Here is a 7,745-nt window from a genome sequence, read left to right as displayed (position 1 = left end):
CTTGGCAGGTACCACAAGACAAAAGGGATCTGCATCCCAAAGCCCCTTGACTGCTGGGAGCAGGAAGAGGCCCCCAACTCAACTTGTGGGCATTAAACCCTGTTGGGAGCAAGAAACAAACTTTTATTGCATCAAAAGTTTAGAGACGTAAACATAAAAGTGAATGTTGGGTTGATTTGTCACCACACTGTTACCTGCCCTTCCCTAAGTGACACAGAGTGTTGGTGTCCTAACAAACACCTCACATGTCACTCCTCGGGGGGTGGGCAGGAAGGAGGGGCATGGCTGGACTCATCTTATGTCGTCATGAAACGTTTCCTAAAACTGTCACTTACAATAACTTGGAAAGCAGACCTTGTGCTATTGAGAAAAAAAATTATTTTAAATAAAATCTCCTGCCAACCCAGAATTTTCTCTCCACAAATGTGGAAAAGAAAGAAAATACTAGCTCTATTATTGAATAAGCATTAAACCAGACTGGGATGCAGCACATGTAATCTGCTAATGTTCTAAGAAAAGGAAGGGTGAGAAAAGGTCTCTTTCCCCTTTGGAAAGAGGGAAAATTCAATTTTATTTTTATTTACCCTTACAGGTCCCCCCTTTGGTTACTATTTTGTAGTAACATTACAATTTACCATTTCCGTTGCTGTTTTTACCTTTCTCTGGGCAGTGTGCAGCCATTTAAATATTCAGCGACATGAATACAACGCCAAGCTGTCACAGTCCCTTCAGACTGTTATAACAAAATACCACAGGACTGGGTGGCTCACAAACAACAGGAATTTATTTCTCACGGTTCTGCAGGCTGGAAGTCCACGATCAAGGCTCCAGTGGATGTGGTGTCTGGTGGGTGATCGTCTCCTCAGAGACCACTGTCTTCTTACTGTAACCTCATGGGTGGAAGGAGTGAAGGGTCTCTCTGGGGTCTCTTTTACAAGGGCACCAATCTCATTCGCGAGGTCTCTGCCCTTATGACCTAATCACCCCTCAAAGGCCCCCCCAACACTATCACCTTGGGTGTAGGGTTTCAACACATGTATTTTGGGTGGACATGAACATTCAGTCCATTGAAAGAGCAATGGTCAAGGTCTCGATGGGATGAATTTTAAAAGTCAGTACAATATGCAGCTTGGGGAATGTACCAACATGCACCATGTCACACCTGTGGTGAATGGTTAAAGCAAGTTCTTGATTAGCAATGTGCAAAAATTCTCCTTTAGTATGCATTAATGTCACAAACTGCTATGTTGTCTTCATTACTTGCACTTTCGTGCACTATTTGAGTATATTTTGTAGTTGCTTACAAAGTCTCACCCAGCCTAGGCCTAAGGAGTAGCATAAGTGCAATGCCTGACAATTTAGAATTTTCAGAGTTTTTCTTGTAAGGCCCAATATGTATCTCCCAAATTCCCATCAATCACATAAGTAACCTCACACTTACATAGTAATTTAGGCTCTTTGTTAATTGTTCTATCATCCTAAATGATATTAATATTTCCCAGGTGCAAACCATGAAGATACCCATGGCTATTAGCTTCTTTTGAGGCACCTTTGGAAGGGCACAGATTCAATTTCCAGTGTTTAATGCCCATGGCTCCAATTGTGTTAAGTCTTGAGGACAAACCCACCCACAGGCCATTTTTCACATCAGCCAAATCAATAGTTATATTATTATAACAGTATGTCACACTGAGCTACTGATGAAATCTCAGAGTTTTTTGGTAGCTAAATGCTAAGCTGTTTTATTGCTGAGTGCTTCTGAGATCTTTATGGTGAGCTTTTGTTTGTGTGTTAAATTATTTCCAACAGTCCAATTCCAAATTTTTGTCCATTTCCATTGCAATTGTATCATGTGTTTTGTAATTGCCCCAAGACACTAAGTTTATTAGTCAAGGTATCGGTATCAGCAAGCATTAGCTATACTTGCTTATTTCTGTTCCTCCAAGGATTGTATTTAAAACTCTCTTCTTGTCCTTGCATAGCTTCAAACAAGCCCCTTAATAATCAGATTCTATTATGGGGGAGCCTTGGGGATGCAATTTCAGCTATGAAAACTACTTGCCCCAGACATTTCGCGTCAAATTTAGGGTTTGAGTGTTGGGATGTGTATTATTAATAGTTTATACTTACTTTAGTATTACCAAAAATTGCTTGTAAAGATGATCTCACCTTCACTCTGGCAACAGACTACTGGGCTTGTGCGTCCAGACCGTGGCTATCCTGGGAATACGACACAGAGCTGATGGGAAATACATAATTGTGGGGACCGTTGCTGGGTGTACAGAAATAAAAAACAGTGTTACAAATAACATCTTTGTTTCTAGTACATTGTGAGTCTTAAAGTAATTGAAGTCATTACTACTGTGAATAGGCCAGCAGGACTGTCTACGATAATAACAAGTTCATTAGAACAGCTCTTTCCAGTTGGGTTCAGGGCCAGCGTCAGTTAACTAGAACGTTTACCTTTCAAGTCCTCACGGGAACCCCAGTCCCTTCCTCCTGAGGTGCTGGCTTCACATCGAAAGCATGAATCCAGTTGGCTTTTTCTTTCACTTTGATAGTCATAGCAGAACACTTGAAAGGGTCCCTCCCGGTGTGGTGACAGTCATGCTCCCTCTGCAACACCTTCATGTACGTGAAATCTCCCAATGGCTGATAGGGGTGGCAGACTTCCTCTGGCAGTCCTTCTGGGTCCTGGTGACTTTATGTCCCAGGGCTTTCAGGGATGAGAGAAGTCCTTTTAAGTATCGAACATGATTATGAGAGGGTTCAGCTAAATTGGGCACAGGACATGATGTCAGACCCAAATTCACAGGCCTGCCAAACATAATTTCAAAGGGAGTGATACTGTGCTTGCTTGCAGGGGTCGCTCTCAATTTTAACATTTCAGCCTGGCCAACAGAGCGAGACTCTGTCTCTTAAAAAAGAAATCTTGTGTGTGTCAGTTTCCCAGCCATTTTCAGACTGGCCACTTGACATGACCCAAAAATCACTCCCTCTGGATGGCAGAGACCAGGAGAGAGTGCGCCCACATGGTTATAAGTCAAGCACTCACGGGTATAAAACAAGATGAGAGGGGAACCTCCCTCAATTTTTATTTTGGGGGCCCTCAGCAAAGTTTATACACTGTTCTGATCAGAACCTCAAAACTGACCAGTCTGCAGGGCCAGCTTAGTCAGTGGTTTATAGGTGTTTCAGGCTTGTGTTCTACCCTATGATGCCCCTCTCTGTGACACAACAACGCAGAAAGACAAGGGGAAAGACTACTTTGGGGAGGAAAAGGATCAAACATGAATATTTATTTTAAAAAAGTACATCAGAGTTGCTATACCTAAGACTAGTCATACAAATCCTTTTCACCCATTCATCAAAATTTTGCAAAGGAACAGTGACTTTTACCGTCTACACAACTGGATTCCACAGAGAGAGGGGCCAGGAGCCCAGCTGGTAAAAAATTCTTACCTTTCTGCCAGCTTCTCAGGTCCTCGGTTCCCTTCACTGCAGCTCCCAGAAGAGCAGAGCAGCTTTGGTGACCCTGCTCACAGCACCGAAACTGTGGGGGCCACTGGAAAGACTCCCTGTCTCCCTCTGAAGAGTCGCTGAAAAATTAATTCACAAGAGGAGATTAACTGGAGAAAAGACATACAAATTTATTACTGTGCACACTGAGGAGAACCACAGAGCGATTGCCCCAACCTGGCAATGGAGTTGGGAAGCTCACATACCACCCTGAGGTTGCAGCGAGAATGGGGGCTTGCTCAGGCAAGACCGGCTCCGGGAAGGGGGAGAGGAGGCCTGGCTAGCAGAGGTGAAACCTCAGAGGCCATGGCACTCAGACAGAACAGATGGCGAAGGTCTCTTTCAGACCTTCCAGCGAGTCAGGCTCTCGGCTAATCTTTCCTAGATCCGGAGGAGGGAGGGCTCAGAGAAAGCCTGGCTGCCCCAGGGCAGATCTTCGCTACAGATGCAGATCTCCCCGCGAAACTTGCAGTCCCTCGGAACAGCCATCTCAGAACACGTGAAAGAGGGATACTTGGGGGTGAAATCGTTTGATTTTCTTCAATAGTCTAATACCAATGTTTGAATTAAATTCTGCTAGCAGTGCCTTTATTTTTATGGCAAATTATGTGGAAAGGTTTTTCAAAATTTGGCATCCTTGAAGCTCAGGGAGAGGTATAGCCAATTTCTGTTGTTAAAAACCTCTTCAGATTCTAGGGGTCAAATCGGGGTCTGGAGTATTATCAAGCAATCGCTCCATCAGAGGTTCCGTCTGCTCTGCAAAAGCTGGTGTTAAATAAAAATTGTAGGAGGCCCCAACAGGCCAGACTGAGAGTCAAAATGGAGTCACCCATGCTAAAGCTCCATGTCACCAAACCAAAACCAAGTTGTTATCTGACCTTCTGATAAATCAGGAGAGAGATGTAACAGCCAGCTTCCCAAACAGACCAGTTTCAATCTTTAACCAGCGTGACAATGAAGTTCTCTCTGTTTTAATCCATACACAAAAGAAGTAGCCCGAAGTAATCAGTTATTTTTCTATTGTTCTGTCTCCCTGTCCTCTCCTCATAAGAAAGTAGTTTGGAAAGTTTTGTGCTTTCCTTCTGCTTCCCCAGCCCTTCTCTGCCAGTGAAGCCAACCCCTCTGCTCAGCCCACTGCAGCACTTACTCTATTTTATAGAATAAAGTATTGCTTAATTCTAGAATCTTAATAAAGCCAATTGAGATCTTTAAATTTATTGTAATTTTGTCCTTTTTTTTTCTTTTTAGAGACAGGGTCTTGTTGTGTTGTCCAGGCTGGAGTGCAGCGGCTAGGTCAAAACTCACACTCACTGCAACTTCAAACCCTTAGGCTCAAGCAATCCTCCTGCCTCAGCCTCCCAAGTAGTTGGGACTACAGGCACATGCCACCACACCTGGCTAATTTCTTTCTTTTTCTTTAGAAACGAGGTCTTGTTATGTTATCCAGGCTGGTCTTAAACTTCTGGCCTCAAGCGATCCTCCCGCCTTGGCCTCCCAAAGTGCTGGAATTACAGGTGTGAGCCACCGCCCCGGCCAGTTTTGTTTTTTGACACTCGAATTCACTGTGGAAAATATCCTACTAGTCCACAAAATTTTCCAGGTTTTCTTTCTTCTTGTTGTTGTAGGCCATTTCATCTGCAAAATTAGCTAACTCCTAGCTTATAACACTTTGTGGCCTTCAATGACAAATGCCCTAAATATTTTACCTCAGTTTGTCAATATTGCAATTCCTTGTGAGAAAAGGAATTCTAACAAAGCTACAGCTAAAGTATCAGTTTTGCATTGCTATTTAGTTTCTGAAGCTACCAGCAAATTATCTACCTATTGAGTAATTATAGATTTCTCTGGTGGGACAAATTGCCTAAAATTTCTTGTAAAAAGCTATTGAAAATAGTAGAAGAGTCCTGAAATATTTGAAAAATCCTTTTCTCTAAATACTGGACTTCTTCACAGGTAAATGCAAACAAGGATTTGGATTCATTAGCTACAGGAACAGAAAAAAAAGCAGAACTTAGATTATCTTAGCAGGCAGCAGACCCAAGGTCAAAATGGTTGCAGGATCAGGAGACATAGGGGCTAATGAAACAAAAACTTCATCTGCTTCTCTAAGATCTTGTACAAAGCTATTTAGCAGTCAACCACCTTTACCAAACTTATCTTCTTTACGTACTAGAAGTATGGGAATGTCAATGGAAAAGAACTCAAACTCTGCAAAATAATTTAAAGGATAAACTCCAGCCAAATGTGTGTGACCACGGTCTGGAGAGCCACCCGAAGAAACCTTGAGCAAGTGGTCCCGCTGTGGCTGGGTTGCAGTTTGTTTTTATACATTTTAAGGAGGCAGGAATTACACATAAAATCATAAATGAATATATGGACGGCGTACATTGATGTAGCCTGAAAAGGTGGGACACCTTGATGTGGGGGCTTACAGTATAGGGGGGTTTAAAGAGTCTTTGATTTGTAATCAGTTAAAGAAATGAAGCTTTGTCTAAAGGCTTGGACTGTTTTAAGTTGAGATAAGGATGTCTGATAATGAGGGACAAGCCACCAGACATTTACTGAAACTCGTGATCTGTTAAGTAAATTGATGGCCTACAGGTGTGGTTTAAGCTTGGCCTTGCATAGCCCTAGGCCTGTTAATGATTTAGTATCTTATTGTTACAAAGAGTGACTCCAAAAGGGACAGGGGTAACTGACCTCCCTTGTCTTCATGGCCGGCAACTCAGCTTTAAGGTTGTTCTGGGGTCCCCTTGGCCAAGAGGGGGTTCATTCACTTGGCTGGGGGCTTACAATTTTGTTTTAGTTCACAGGACTATGACCAGGTGAGTCTCCCTTTTTAATAATTATCCCTTTTTCCTAATTCTTTTGTAACAGGTTTGATTTTCTCTAACTGAGCTCTGGACAAAGAATATTGTTTAACATATGGCCATGTGGCATATCCTGTTGAGAAGCTATTTTTATTGGTTCTACATCTTGAATTAAGCCAGTATCACTATTCCTTAGGTCCCAAAGGGATGCATGGATCCACGTCAGTTAGGGTGCTTTTCCCGTGCGGTGTGAGACTGCCACTCTCTCCCACCCCTTTTTTCTTTCCAGAAAGCACAAAGTAAACAAATCAGGAGCCTTTTTTCCAGGGAACTTCACAAACATGTCATCTGAGTACAGACTATGGTAGCCTTTAAGTTGTACAGCAGGTATCTTCCCAGTGGATTTACAGGAGAATCCGGAGAAAATAAGAACACATTGTTCCTTGTGCAGAGGGCCTCTCTGTACCGGAAGCACAGAGCAGTTGAAAAGAATTCTATTGTTGGGTGGAGTCTTTTTAAAATGTTAATTAGGTCAGTGTGATTGATAGCACTGCCAAGTCTTAGGTATCCCTGCTGATTTTATATCAACTTGGCCATTAATTACCCAGTGGAATGTTGAAATCTACTATAATTTTGGATTTGTCTATTTCTCCCCATAATGTAACAGACGGAATGGCCTGAAAAAATGGCAAAAATATTTTCTGTCTCTTTAAAACATCCTCCACTCCTTTTTGAGAACTAAAACCTGCATCCCTGCCTCTGACCAGTGGTTGGGAGGGGCAGGATCAGTCTTTTGTTATTTGTGCTAAAGGAGATGGCTCAGCCCAGACCTGGTAAAGGGAGATCCTAGGTGGAGGTCACAGGATTATCTTCAGCAGAGATGGAACAGATCAGAATTGTCTACTGTAGTTGAACAGTAGTTGCATGAAGCTGAGAGCCCATTGGTTAAAAGCTCTGTATTTTTGCTTATTATGAGGACGATGACATTTCAGACAGAAGTCTCCATCCTCCTCCTCTGCTGGCAAAGTAATAAAATGTCTCTTTCCTCCTCCCCAAACCATTTGTCCTCATTCTTCTGATTCGGCCTCGTGGACAAGTGCTGAGCTTTCAGTAACAATAGTTCTATCAGGTTTTCCTTCATGTATTTTGAAATTCTGTTGTTTAGGTATATAAACATTTAGAAATGTCATGTCTTCCTTTCAAATGTAGCATTACAAAACTTTTCTGTTTAACCCTAGTAATAGTCCTTTTAAAGTTCACTTTGTCTGATATTAACATATAGCTATTCCAGGTTTGTTTTATTTAATGGTTTTGTGGTACATCTTTTTTCATTCTTTTACTTTTAACTCTTTGTGTCTTTATGTTTAAAGTGGATTTTTTATAGACAGTGTATTCTGGGTCTTTTTTATTCAATCT

The sequence above is a fragment of the Lemur catta genome, chromosome 15 (assembly GCF_020740605.2).
Source record: "Lemur catta isolate mLemCat1 chromosome 15, mLemCat1.pri, whole genome shotgun sequence".
Classification (NCBI taxonomy): domain Eukaryota; kingdom Metazoa; phylum Chordata; class Mammalia; order Primates; family Lemuridae; genus Lemur; species Lemur catta.
This window is presented reverse-complemented; position numbering follows the sequence as displayed.